Raw genomic sequence first — 15,506 nt, forward strand, 5'->3', positions numbered from 1 at the left:
ATAAAGCAGTGATGAGCGTTATCAAGCGGCTGTAACAAAGTGTTTAGGTACCAGCAGCGGAGCGTCGGGGGTCCTTCTATGCCCTCAGTGTTGTCTGACAGACAGGCAGGAGAGGCGCAATATGCATAATCCCCCTACACTCCTCTGCAGGAGCTCCACGGCATTTGCAAGCAGTTTCTATCAGCAAATGGAGGAAGACCGTGGCTGAAAGCAGCAGAAAAATGGATCCTTTTATTTTTTAGTTTTATTCTTTTGAATCAAACCAGACCAACACTTAATGTTCAGGCTTGACTTTTGTTAAACTACACCAATAAATAAATGAGTTGTCATTGGAAAGTCTGTTTAAATTGATACATTTAATTTACTTTTTGAATGAATTAATAAATGCCAAATGAAAAAAAAAGTGAAATGAAAACAATTATTATTGTCCATCCAGTAATTCATATATAAATATGTAATTTCTACCCTTTAATATTGCATTTTTGTATGGATAATTTGAAGTTATGCATAGCAAGTGTGTAGTGGAACAAGCAAGAGAGAGTGAGCTGCAAAAAAGTGAGCAGAGCAACGGAACAGGTTAGCAATAATCTGTCAAGTCAGGGCAGTAAACATGTGGATTGGTAGCAGTGTGTCCTTAAAATGCCTCAGTCTGTCAACAAGAGGTAACCTCCCTAGGATCAGCCTATAATACTCGGAGTCACACCAAAGTTTCTACCTCTGCCTGCCAGCCCACTTGTAAAGCACCCTACCCCTATCCCTGCGGGCTGTGGGCCCACAGGGGCCTGGCTCCATGTAGTTCTTTCTGGCTGTGCAGGCCAAGCACTATGGGTCAAGGCCTAATCACCAGATGCTCGCTGTGGAGATGCCCTATAGGTCTGGCTCCAGGACTTACTCTTCTCAGAACAGAATGCTGCAGCTCATTCTTGACTAATTCATTCATGGTCCAGGACTCAAGATTAAAGGTGTCCCGGGGAAAGTTTGAAGATGTGTTTGGGATGAGCAGAGATCACCTGCCTTTGATACAAAAAGGATTTTTGCATGTGTACAGTATGTATGACTAGTTTATTAATTGATGAACTGAACCAAACTCATAATACAACGGAGCACATCTTCTCATACTGTTACTGTAGTTATCTCTCCCTCTACAGAGTTGTGTCAGTCGTTGGCAAACTAATATTACTTAGTGCAAAAGAAAAATATGATGTGGCATTACCACCACCTACTGGATTAGAGTGTAGCAGTAGAAAGAGTGGCAGAACAAACAAGATAAAGGTTTTCAGAAGCTTTCAGAGCTCCACACTGTGGTGCACTCTGCCCGAACTGCCCAGTTGGTTATCATGGGCATTGGGCACTGAAAGGAAGCGTGCAGAGCATCGGTGCCCTCGCTGCTCCTCTGCCTCCAGGGTGTGATGTCGAGTGGGCAGAAGAGTAGTAAGAGTGGCGGCAGGTTGTAGAAGTGCCGGTACGCAAGAAAAAGTCACAGTATGCCAAAGACTAAAACCTGAATGTGTAGGTTCAGTATCGGCCCACTTAAAGCGCTGCTTATACTATCAACTGACAACTATCGATGATAAAAGCAAAGTGAAGGAACAAAATTTTTATTTTGGGTTGGGTTTGCTTTCACTTAAGCATGGTTAAAAATGTTTTTTGGGATTAAGGAGCTGGAAGGCAAGGCGGACATTTGACCAGTCTACTGCATGTGTCGACCCTTACCTTCAGGGTCAGGCTGGGACTGCCTGTGGATCCACCAGGAGCAGCTGGACAACATTGCTTGGGAGATGACACAAGAACTGGGCAATCAAACATACTGTCACTAAATAAGTGGCATTTTTGAAATTATTTTATTGACTGATACTGAAAGACTCTTTATCATCCTCTTCAAATAATCCTATATTGATAATGTTGTAATGATAATGTTAGTGCATCAAATGATCCCTTTAACTAGGGTTTCCCTTCCCTTAGTTTTTGATAAGATTGTGTTATTTGATCATTAGTTAAAGGAGATACTCATATCAAATTAATCCTTAAGCTATGATACATTATGTAAACTTTGTAAAGTGTTAGAGCGTGAGCAATGAAACAGGTTATAGCAGGAAGGAAGGTTGTATGGAGTCATCATGAAATGGCAAAGTAGTGAAAGAAGAAACCCGGGGTTAGAGTTATTGTAAGGGAAAGGCGGTAGAGTTAGGAAAATAACTTCATATATAGTAAGATGCATATAATTATTAGGGCCTTTCTTTCTTTCTTTCTTTCTTTCTTTCTTTCTTTATTAAATCACATTTTTGACAGACTGAAGGTGCTTGAATACTCATGAAATTGGTCGGGGCAAAATGACTTGCTATTGCCCGCTAAAGAGCAGCCCCCAAGTTTTACCTACATGTATGACATTTGGTACCCATGTGTATAACACCAAGATCTACAAAAAAGTCTCATGAGGCCATGACCATGGCTTCCACATTGTGCGGCCAATAGAGCGTGCGGCAGGTGAGCACACTAGAGATGACCAATCTACTGAGCTGGCTAACTTCACTGGGGATAAAATAATCTAATCGTGAAGCTCCTCCAGACTTTCCAAATGTTATTGGACCAAATGGCTCAAATTACGACAGTGAAATGAGTCATTTCATTTCATGGGTTGTGACGCTCAAAAAAATGTATCCACTGTTTTACAGACCATTCAAGATTTTTTCAAGATTTAAAGGAGAACTATTCGAAAAATATCAGATAATTCATTAAAATTTGTCCACACATTTTTTCGTACACCTCGATTCAGATTAAAACTGGTTGACAGTGCCGCTTGTATTAAACGTCCCGGCTTTGTTAGAGGAAGTTATTCACATATGTTTAAGTATTGCTCAACCGTTAAACCTCTTTGGGAATGTATCAGTAATATTGTAGGCACTTTCATTAATGAAGCTCTTCTCAATTGCCCTGTTCTTTTTCTTAACCCGTACAAACCAAATAGTTTTCTATCGTTTCAGGACAAACGGATAATATTTTCTGCCTCAACTGCAGCTAAGAAAACTATAATTAAGAACTGGTTTGAACCCACCATTGCAATGAAGAGAACCTGGCTGACTTTATATTTGAAAGATATTTGCTTACTAAAAAAGGCCACTGCCACAATTAACAGAGCTAGAACTTAAACTCTGTCTACCTGGTCTAAAGCAGTTGAGAACCTCCATAGTTTAAAGGACTACAATGTAGTTTTGGAGAAGAAATTCAAATAATACAAACAGAAATTTGTCTTTTTTCCATCAGTGAATAAACAAGCTGTTCTCAGAGGAAAATAAGGTCCCAGAACACTGTTTGAAGCTAGAAAGGTGGCAGGGTCCGTCACATATAAACAAAGTAAAACAGTATAAATTATGTTGTCCTTTAAGGTCAGTTTGTTTTTTTAGTCATGAAAACAAAGAGAGTTTGATCATTTAGTTTGCTTAGGCAGAAAAAAATCAGCCAATGAAGATCTTTCTCTGCTCATTTACATTTCTTTACCAAGTGGTCCTGTAGTTGAACACCCACCCTCAGCCTCGCCTCGATGTCATTTATTTTACATAACCCTCTCCACTGAGTGCCTTGGGCCATCTACATGTACTGAGTAGATTATATGTGTACGTTTGTAATTAGGATTTATCGTTTGTCTCCCTTGTTGTTGTCATATCTATGTTTCCATATTTCTTTCTTATTGTTCGTATTTGTGCTTTGTTTGTGTGCTTTGTTTATAAACTAATAGCAGAATATATACTTTTATTCTACTATTATTTCTTGTCTTTTTGCTGCATCGTGTGTTTTATTATTATGTACCCTGAGTCAAGTTTCTATGTTGATTCACCCAGCCTGTAAGACAGCACAGAGGGCTTTCACGTCCGTACACCCCCCACCCCCCATGCGCAGGAGGCTGGAGCTTTGTATGTAATGAGGCAAGTGTATTTGTGGAAGCAGCCAATGAGGACAGTGATGGGAGCAGACTGCACCAATCACAGCTCTCAGAACTGCAGATCATGGCAGAGCTCCACCATCAGTAACCAAGGGTCCCTGTTCCATATAAATTAATGCATTCATTTTCACTCAGCAGTTTGAAACAATGTATAGCTGAAAAAGGAACATGTGTTGGCTGAAGTCACCAGAATCAATTCACACATATATGTGTATGAATTTGAATTCAGATGACATTTTATTTGGTGACAGATGGTGGAGACTGCTGAGATCATGTCTGGACGCTATTTGTTACATAATAGATTGTTGTAGGCCTCCATTCTGGGTGCATTTGAAACAAGGTTCTGTAATCAGCTGTCACGTAACGTAATTGATTGGCTCCGCTTTCCTAAGCTTAAGCTCTGCTTTTCTCTGTATTTGCTTGCAATGTGTAAATAGGCAAATAGGTGCAGCTGTAGCGGTCGCAACGCTGATATTTATACCAGTGGTGATCTGACCTGGCATCACTGAAAACCCCAACCAAGCTTTAGAACAGTGGAGCCACAGAGACTGCTGCTTCCAGTTACAACACAATACACAGCATACTGCAGAGGAGGAAAGTACCCAAATTCTTGAAGGAATATTTCAGTTTCTTGTAAAATATGCTGACTCAGTTTCTTCCTCAGAGTGAGATGAGAGATGAATATCAGTCTCATGTCTGTGTGTTTGTACAGATCTGGAGTCAGGACTATATTTAGCCTGGCTCTGTCAAAAGTTAAAAATAAGCCCACCAACACCTCTTTGTTGGTGGGCTCCCAATTAAGACCTTGTATTTGACTTGTTTAATGCATACAAAAAAAAAAGGACAGAATATAATGGTTTGTGGTTTTAGGGGCAATCATGTGCTGTAACTAGTCAAGTACACAGACTGCACAGGTTCCTGAAGTCTTGTCGTCACAGTGAGTTTTTCAGGTTTGGTTCTGCCTGTATAAACACCAAAACCTGTGCTAACCAACTGCTATAGCTGGGAATGCTGCACAAAAGTAATGGCCTATGCCACTGTGGAATTCAAAGTTTGCTAACATTAGCCATCTTTATGAATCAAACCATTCCTTTTCAATTGGTAAAAAGTCTTGTTTAAAGACAGAAAAGCAGGATGTAAACAATTGTGTCTTTAAATGAACAACTTTTCCCCATTGTTGTGGCACATTTTGTCACATTGTTGTAGTATAAGTGGACTCATACCCCCCCCCCCCCCAAGTTAAATGATGCACTAATTTAAAATATAGCATGACCAAAAGATCGACCTCATCTGAAAAGCAGAGGGTGGTTTGCAGAGGCATCTTACAATTCTAACATTTTTAAATATATGTACTAGAAGATTGAAAACACAACATTCAATTCAGCAACATCATGAACACTCAGCACAACAGAAACCACCAGCCAAGTATCAAATCAGTGCACAGACATATAAAGTGGGTCTCCAGGGATACAGCTGCACGGTTATAATTGGCATATCTAAGTCACTTTGAGTGCTTTTGTCTGGGGAGTGGCCTGTTCAGCACAACGCTCCCTGCATCAGCAGTCTGTACAGTCCGATCTCCTCACACATTCATACAGACACTCCTCCCCCATCATTACACAAAAGGCCACGGCTCCCTCCCCCATCAATATACAAGCAGTCTCCCCCTCCCCCTGGTGTGAGAAGCAGGTGCTAAGCCAGACAGTCTGCTGAGGTGAATGACAGCACAGTGGCTCCCAGAACACCACAATTCAGCTTCAACACTCCTCCACGTGGCCCCTTTCCCTCTCTGCAGTGTACCCCCAGAATGTAGACCAGTATGTGTTTGTTTATATGACGTGGTGTAGAGGGGAGCAGTGGACTGAAACAACGTGCATAGGTAACCTTTGAACAGCATAACCATGCAGTGCTGCTAAACACTGTTAAAACCCACAGGACTTTGTCTTAAATTCTAGTGAAGATCCTAAAGTGACCAAATATATGTCAGGCAGATTTGTGGGAAAATCTGTACAAAATATATAAAAGACATCTAGATGACTTTCTATTTAATGGGATATGAACAGCAGTTATCCTCATCTCAAGATTAACAAGATAAAATAATATTAATATTCTATCAGAATCATGATTTCTTCAGTAGTGTCAGTATCTTTGTTTGTCTACGAGCTGTACGCATAATCACTACAGAGGCAAACATGGCACAATATACTTTATAAATATCAGTAACAAGTCGTGGACAGATCATACACTCAGAAGAAGAGCTCAGGTTGTCCCTTTTAAGAATGCTGTTGGATTCAGTTATGAACTTTTTGTTGACTCAAATAGGGACTCCTTCATCCTATGTTTTGTCAGCAGTCAAAGTATTCTTGGTCTTTCAATCAACTTTCCCAGAGACTTCTATGGTTGATAAGAACACTAACAAGTTCTAGCTGTTACAATGGCAGGATTAAATCAATAGGCCTACAGGGTCCAAAATGACCTGTGGGCCGCCACCGACCCCTCAAAGTGTGTGTATTCCAAACCCCAAGGAACAGCGATGGAGACCGAGGTGAATCTGTGTGTCGTGGTCACAGTTGGTATTACGGGTTAATGTGATGCTTTTTATAGCCTAAAAAGACAATCTACTGTACATAATCAGTTTTTTACAGACTATGAAATGATGACGAGCTTCACAAACCCCCACACACGTCTCTGTGTGTAATCAGGATTTCATCAAGGTCCCAAATCTCTGAGTCTGTTTGTCCATTTTATTCTGAGTCCCATTTTATCTATTTCCTTTTCCTGTGACCAGACATTAGCCAGGAGCAGCCTGAAACCAAGCTGGATTAGCATGGCTGTTATCCCGGCTCTCTTCCTCCCTGGGCTGGTCCAAAGAGTCAGGCTTGATGGTCGAAAGACACCACTGGCCGTGATGGTCTTAATCCAAAACCAATGATGGTGATAGTATTTCTGCCATAAGCAGTATGTGTTCCAGTAATAAAGCTGAAAAAAATATGGTCAAAAAAACTAAAATGTAGCATTATTTGGAGAAACTACCAGCTGCCTCATCCTCATACACCACCGTTGCCACAGCAAAACCCTCTGCACCAGCTAGGTCCAAGATGGCAGCTTGGTTGACAGCTCATTTGAGCAGATAGAAGATTCTATGCCTGACATAAAGCCTTCCACAGCCAATGGGTGATCATGTAGACCGGTGACCCACCATCTCTTCTTGCGTCTCTCCTGAGCCACTTACATGCCAGATTCTGGATGATTGATGCATAATGTAGCAAATGAGATATCAAATCCAGCAATATATAGTTTATATCAGTTTTTTAAAGCCCTAAACTCAGAAATTATGCAAGTTAATGTAATTGTATGCATTTTGTTCTTCGTTTTTCCACCCAAGCACTTGTTTTTGACTATATGATATGCATAAAGTTAGTGTAAATAAGGAAGTAAAGAACTATATTGAGTTTTTGCCCCTGTTTCTCTCAAGCAGGGGTATTTTGATGTCACAAAATTGCATTTTTCTCCCCAGGTGCCTGGATATTTAATTAGAAAAACACGTGTTAAATGTCCTTCTTTAAGTGATGCTGTCATTACCCATTGTGATTTTCAGCAAGTAGGGGCAGTTACAGGTCATCTACAGGCTTAATTTTGATTTAAAAAATGAAGTGTGTTCAAACTCCTATCTATCACTGACAGAAACAAAAAAAATCCCACTATCACCTTTCCAAAGCCATGCCTGTGCTCCAAATGTTTCAACATCAGCTTGGAATGAACTTTGGGCTCAGCAGGGATAGGCATTTAAGGATAATTTTGCATGCATTTGCAGGAATGGCAACAAGATATATCAGGTTGTGAATTGAGTTTTATGAAGAAAAGGTTTCAAATGTAAGGAGCCATTGCTTTTTTCAGGGGAGTGTGTGACACACAGGAGTGTGGTCACATTATGTAATTAAATTATGTATATCATGCAGGGGCGGTTCCTCATATGGGCAATATGGACAGCCGCTCAGGGCAGCAATTGTGGAGGGGCGGCATGAGAGCCCACAAAAAAAAAAAAAAAATAGATGGATGGATAGGTTCACCTCTGGACCTCAGCGCTCCCTACTGGTGCGGGGGAGCTGTGAAGCAGGGGATTCATATAATAATGCATAACTAATGCAATTAGTAGGCTAAAGTCAATCACATCACAAATTGTTTCCAAATAAAGCACATTTCTGTCATAGATAGACAGACAGACAGACAGACAGACAGACAGGGAAATTAGATTATCATAGCAGTACATTCAAGTACAAATACAATCAAAATACAAGGGCAAATATAGAAACAATAAAGTACAGTTCACAACACAATACAATATACAAAAAACAATAATATACTATATACAATAAAATGCTTAAGTAGCTATAAAATAAAGTAAAATAAAATACTGAGGTAAATAAAATAAAAGGTGAAGGTGAGGTTCGCCCGGGGCGTCATGCAAGCTAGGACCGCCACTGATATGATGTATGGTTTCATGTATGGTTTCAATGTACGTTTGTCAAATGGACATATGTGATTTCATGGTGTGGACGAAGACAAGCAGCATCATTTGCCGGCTACGGAGAGATGAGCCCTTTCTACAAGAAAGTCTTCCCAAGGCTGAGTCTTTCTTCATGGACCACCTCCTACCAGAACTTGTCTGCCACTGCAAAGACCCCGACCTGGCGGAAGAGATCAAATGTCTGTACTGCAAAAAGCCAAGCTTTGGCAAAATGATCAAGTGCAGACTGCTGCCAACACTTTCACTATGCATGTGTGAACATGACCAGATACTCCAAAAATGGAAATGTGGATGCAAATAGATACATCCAACGATGGTAAATACTGGATGCTGGACAACAGCGCGTGAGGAAAAACTGATGTAATGAGCAAAGATGAATAGGTACACCTGACAAAATCTAACTGACTTCATTACTGTTAACACAACAACAAACAACACATCTGACTCTTTAAGTGTTCATTTATTTTTTTCTTAATGTACATTTACATAAAATCACAAACAGCACTGATATATATTGTTCATCCCCAGAAAGAAGTGCAGTTTGAGTTCTGCAGACAATGATAATACTCAAAACTTAGCTGAAAGCTAGGGAAAAAAATCATTTCCAGGTATAAATGTTAGATGAGTTGATATAGTATTAATTATTTACACTTGTCATTGTTGAGATGAACATTTAATTTTCATTGCATTACACTGCCTATAATATATACCGTTTCAGCTTTAAAAGCAGTTTCTCCAAAATGGTCCCTTAACCTTGGTCCTAAAATGGCCATTATCATAAATAAATAAAATAGCTCTGTGTACGTGGTTCTCAACCTTTTTGTACTCTGAATGATCCTGTCTGATCAAATTTAGTTATTCATAACTGTTATTAATTTTACAGTCAGGCTATACAGAGAGAGAGTGATGAGTAAGTGAGAGAGAGACAGAGAGCAAGTAGTGAGTGATCACTGCCCTCATTAGCCCTTAAAAGCCTGACACAATCATGGAAAGTAATGTACATCTCATTGACTCTAAACACAGTTACCGCCGGGCCACCACAGCCCCCCTAAGGTTCGTAAGACCAGCACATATTGTTAAAATGTCATCTAGCATATCGACTTGGCTGATGGGTATGACAGTGTTCAGTATCTGAAAGGCTTTAAGCTGACCTATAACTCGTTCCACATGTATGCGAACTCTTGACAACTGACGTGAAGTGTCAACACAAGAACCTGGCAACTGAGATTTCCCCTTCGTGAAACTTGGGATTCTCAATGTTGCTCCTACACTGGCCAAATCCTCTCTAACAAGGAAACTTCTATCTGCAAGGATCTCGTCACCATGCTCAAGTTTACGCAAAAAGCCAGAATCTAAAGTTATTATCTTGTCAGAGGCACAACCTCCCCACCCACTAGACAAAAAAGATATAGCTCCTGCTGGTGTGATTCCAATTAGATATTTAATTGTGTTTTGGTGCTTATAATTTGACCAGGTTTCAGCCCTTGCTTTAAGATTGTATGTTCTTTCTATAAAGATCTCAGTACAGTCTATAATACAACGACAATTCCTAAATTTGGGTTTAAAACACGTTGGCATGTTTGCGCTCACTGCATCCTTACTAGGCCACATTATCAAAGGTTTCACTATTGAGGACAACATGGGTATCCAGTCTCTTAATATTTTTGATACCGTTGAGAATGGAAGCCCAAATCTGTAGGCAAGGTCTCTGTTGGTGAGTCCAAGTCTTACTTTCATTAGAACCAAAAGGAGGTGGTTGTCCCAGCTTAACCCACCCTTAAGCACAAGTGTGCTTCTTTTTACAATATCCAGCAGCCACATAACCATATGTAATGACTGTAAACCAGTAAAAAAAATTATTTTAGAATTTGTGTCTTTTATGGAATCAAACCCAAACTTAGACTGCTTAAGTTGCTCCTTCAGCTGTTTATTTTCTTCCTGTGTGGCATACAGTTCTTTTTTCAGAGCTTCATAATCATCACGGAGCTGGTTGTACTGCAGGTTGAGTTGGTGCATCTCTTTTCTGGACACACACTTACATTCATCTACAACACAAAAAGGAGATAAATTAACTCATGTGCAACACATCAGCTTTCATACACAGACATGCACACAACACACACACTATCTGTCTGTTTCTCTGTCACTCTACTCACCCGACCACCAACCAACCAACACAAACACACACTTAACAGTAAGACTTGTGCATACCAGAAGAAGGATCTACAGTATCTGCTTCAGGCTCGCGTGTGGGGCAGGTAGCAGGGGCCTTATCTTCATCTTGTGTTCTCTTTCTGTCATATATAGGACAAACAATAGAGTACAGTTAAGTTAAAAAACCCAAATAATCAACACATTAAGAGATAATGCAATAACATAATAAAGGACACACAAGAAGATCTTATTTGCTCAGATAGTTAACAAGCTACCCAGAAAGTAGAAAATTACAAATACATGACATGACACTGACCTCGCCACCTTTCCTGAGGTGTCTCTGGTGCTGCTGTGTGAAAAAACGGATGGAACAAAATCTGGACTATCACAATCCATGGACGGTGCTCCTGGTAAGAGAAAGAAAATAAGATTAGCTCTGCTTATTGTTTATCTTCACCGTTTTTAGCCTATTTGCTATTTAACGAGCTCAGCCATAATGAGCACCAATAGCACAAGCATTAAAGTTACTAGTTCAGAGTTAAAGAAAATCGTACACTACATGTAACATTCGCTGTTTGAAGACACTTTCTTGTATAATTTTCAGCCTGAACCAAGAAACCTAAACCAGCCATGCAGCTAATGTTAGCACAAAAGCTAAACTTAACGTTACAAATGAGAGCCAACGTTAAACTTTACAAACATTAAGTAGAAGACAGACTAATTTGTTGGCCAGTTAGTTAGCCTTTGACCTACTGAATCACACTAATATGTTCTCATTAACTATGGTAAACTCACACGCAGTCCTAACTTACTCATTATCCAGCTCATGTTGGAAAAGACAAACATACCAGACACGAAGTGGGCGCTGCACAGACTCTCGCCGCCTTTGGGACCTTCAGGACCCCAATCCGCCCTTTTGATGGCCTGGAGCCACAATCTTCTTCTTCTCTTGGCAAAAGGATGAGATCCCCTCGGGATATTAAACAGTTTCCATCCATTCTTTTGCCGATTCGTGCAGTTTACAGCACAACAGCTCCTTGTCATGTTCCTTCTCCGCTGACTCCTCAGGTAAACAACTAAGAAATGTTCCGCTTTCTGCCCCCTGGCTGCGCGCGCATATGTGCGATGACGTTGCACAGAAACCCGTCTATATGTTGTTGTACAAGAGTGTGATTCAGACGGTTTACTGAGCATTTATGCTCAGAGCTTCATCTCCATTTTGCCACAAGGGGGCATTGCCTCCCTGGTCAGACAGGCATTAGTGTAGCTGGTATCTGGCTCTCGTCTTCAGAGCGGCAGCAGCGAGATTTGGAAACATTACCTGTTGCCTGCCTCATCCTGTCCATTACTGGTTGGTAACTTGAAACAGCACACATATGGGCTCAAAAACATTTCAATCAGGAGAGACTAGTGAATGAAGTAAAGAAAATGCGTATTACAGCAGATGATGTGTGATATATTACAGCAGATGATATTTGGTATGCGTCATATGTGATTGTTTGGAATCTTTCACTAGCTTTGGAGGCCAAGTTTAAACCTGAAAGGAATGAACTTGAAATAAACTTTATTAATTCTTTAGTAAAGAAACTTGACAAAAGAAATCAGTTAGTACAAGACAGTTGAGAGAGGGAGTAGTAAAGTTTTGTGCCCCTGCCACTGTGTAGAACTTTACAAAAAAAGAGGAAGCCCAGTGTATCTTCAGTTCAAGTCTCTTCTCTTCAGTGTCTTGATGTCCAAGCCATTGACCCTCTGCGCAGGGCCTGCTCACAGCCCTGATGAGATCTGCTGAACCTCTAGTCTACAGAAATGTATTTAACGTGTTTGAAGTCGTCTAACCAGCTTTGAAGGCCAGAGGGTTTCTGCCAGAAGCCTACTTAACACTGGTGTCCTGTTAGGACTAAAGGAACTTTAAAACCACACCCAGCTAAATAGTGGGGTAAGACAGAGGGAAGACTTGGGACCTCACCATATGGTCTTAACAATAGTGAGGCCTGCATGTAAAACCAAAAGCCCAACATGTGGCCACCACACACAAGCAACCCCTGCAAACAAGAGAATGTGTGCCTGAACCCAAGCCATCCAGTAAATCACAGCTGGTTGTCAGGTTTTCCAGATTCAATTGACTGGTATTTTTTTAAATGATGATGAGATAGTGAAGGCTTTAACACACCAGGCACATGATGAATAAACGACACAAAAAGGTGAAATATTCAGCTATCATGTGTCGCATCAAAACTATTCACACCTGCAGCAATGCACATATATAATAGTATGCTCCAATATCCGATTTTGCGACACAGGTATGTTATCACATTAAAACGAGATTGGCGAAAACCAAGAACGATTTGCAGAAAACTGGTGTCAGCTTACAGAGCTCCGAGAGGGGCCCCTCTGGAGTAGCACTGCAGCACTGGCCATATCTCTGATAGGTGGAGAGGTCGCACTTAACCTGTTCACCTAAACCTCCTGGCCCAGTCCAGTCTGTTAAATGTATTACACACACAAACACCAAAGTAACAAACCATTTAAGTGATAAAGGCAGCAACTCCCATGTTCTGCAAGATAAAAATGACTTATCAAAGTAGCCTGGTGGATTTTGATTATAGCACAGGTGGATATAACAGCTTCAGTCCCCCAACATATCTAGCTCTGTCCGTCCGGGCAGGGAACAATCAAGGTTACTCATCTTAAGCCACCTTTGTCACATTATCTTCATAATTTTCTGTCCTGGGTGGTGACAGACATACAAGTACTTTCACAGAGAAAGCGAATATCACACAGCAAAATAGCGACACATATTTTTGGAGCAAGGGAGATTTTTCTGTGGTTCCATCCAGACATCAGCCTTACTTCATCTCACATCATATCACTGAGTCAGTCACATAAAAACACCTTGCAATAATTCTAGCAGCTAGCCATTTCTTTTGTGGTCTAAATTAGTAAAACTGAATCAGTTATTAAACGGTTATTCATTTGACATTCACTGCCACTGGATATCACACTAGCATCTCAGACCCCCCCAAAAAGTGCAGTTAGTATACTCAATGCATGTACACCAGGCACGGCGTTGTGGGTGGGCCTAACAGGCTTGGATCCACCCACTTGTAAAAGTGGCCCATCATTAATAACCAGGAGAACATGCACAATTTTAGTATATTTAAAATGTTATTGTTAATGAGTAAAATTAACACTTAAAGGGTTAGGGTTACTACAATAAAGACTAAAAACATTTCCTCTTCTAAAACAAGAAAATGACCACATTCATTAGGCTAATATCATGTGTAAAGTCTGGACCAATCAAAACAGGCCATTTTATGTCGACCCAGCCATGTAACCCACACACAAATGGCAAGGTATGGAAATTGTCACTGTGTGATGTCACAGGCCTAGCTGCAAATGCATTTCCTATTGTGACTACAAGAAGCTGGAAAACAATCAACAAGACGGGAGGAAGAGCTGAGAATTCCTGCCGACTTGATTGTTTCATTAATGGCCTGAAAGCATCTGTGGACTGTTTCTGTTGACACAAGCTCTGACAGCGCAGTGTGCAATGCTCTCTCTTGTTAAAAGTCAAACTCATCCAGCATTCCATTCCAGTGTTATAAATGGTTGGTTGTATCAGTTTACACAATCCACAGAAAAAAATAAACATGAAAGACACGGTTTTATTTTTGCACGATTTTAGCAATATGCCTGCATATGCCACTTGTTATAAAAATAAACTGTAAATAATAAGCTCTGCACTGAACATGACACACAACAAAAGGGTGTCATAATCAACTAGATGTGCTGGTTGACTTTTAGTTTTCTGTTTAGCTGTAATATGACAAATTTGACCTGTTGGTAGCCATAATGGTTCCAGCTTGTAAAGGGAGGTTCCCGAAACTTAGATCAAACTATCAAACTATGCAGTGCTGATTAATTATACATAGACTAACATGGATGTGCAGTTATACCACCTATCAAAGCAAAAATCAAGACTTTAGTCTGCTTTAGAGGCCAATACTTGAATTTATCCTCACATATTAAACTGTTGGTTGCTGATATGTAATGAGGCTGAATTTTATATGAAATTACACTTTGAATTAATTTGTTTTCAAATTTCCTTGGACACAAGAGGAAAAACAACTTTTCAACAACTGTGGATTGTGCTCATTTAAAAACCTCAGGGGTAAAAGCCCATTTGACCAACAGCTTGTTACCTCGAAAAACAAAAGGCCCTTTGCTCTGAAAATACACACACCCCCAGTAGTTTTTTTGCCCATATCTTCATGTATTTGTAATAATAATAAACACATGGTTAATGTTGTGAAACGAATGCAGTTTGGTTAGGTTAAGACATCAAAACTAAGAAAAAAGATCATGATTTAGGTTAAAATATGTTTGTTAGTCAGTTAACGTGTATGTCATGGGCATTGCTATGTGTATAACAGCAATCCGCTGATCACTAAGTCCTAACTCACTTATGCTCTCTGGAGTCATTTGGTATATGGAATCAAGTTTTAATGCGTAAAAATACTGAATGTACTTCAAGAAAACTTGATCTGATTGTCTGCCCTCTTGTGTTTGTTAACTCATTTTGCTGTGTTTGTTGACATTGCCATGTTTCCAGGTCTTGGCTTTGACTTTGGTGAGTTTTATACCAACAGCAAGCACGTGTGTGCTTGACCAATCAAATAGGCTACAAACTAGCACACTGAGTTCTGTGTGCCTCACATCCTGCACTGCCCACATTCAGCACCAGGAGGAGATTTTCATTCGCTTGCATTCACATGTGACCATGGCCTTACACATTCCAGCCCAAATTAAGGCTTGAGGCTCCTTGAGGAGAACCAGTGAGATAGCATGTACATGAAAAAACAAAAGAAATGACACATCCAGAAGGGC

At 40.3% G+C, this 15,506-nt stretch overlaps 1 long non-coding RNA gene across 1 annotated transcript; it reads right to left on the reverse strand.

Moving 5' to 3' along the window:
- Nucleotides 1-8,908: 8,908 nt before the first annotated feature.
- LOC311272346 lies at nucleotides 8,909-11,724 on the reverse strand. The gene is made up of 4 exons (XR_014624552.1): nucleotides 11,468-11,724; nucleotides 10,936-11,026; nucleotides 10,677-10,759; nucleotides 8,909-10,510 (listed from the first exon to the last, which is right to left on the reverse strand). It is a non-coding gene; the product is annotated as an uncharacterized lncRNA (long non-coding RNA).
- Between the last annotated feature and the right edge of the window lie 3,782 nt (nucleotides 11,725-15,506).

Source organism: Pagrus pagrus (assembly GCF_965226575.1).
Source record: "Pagrus pagrus genome assembly, chromosome: 17".
NCBI lineage: Eukaryota > Metazoa > Chordata > Actinopteri > Spariformes > Sparidae > Pagrus > Pagrus pagrus.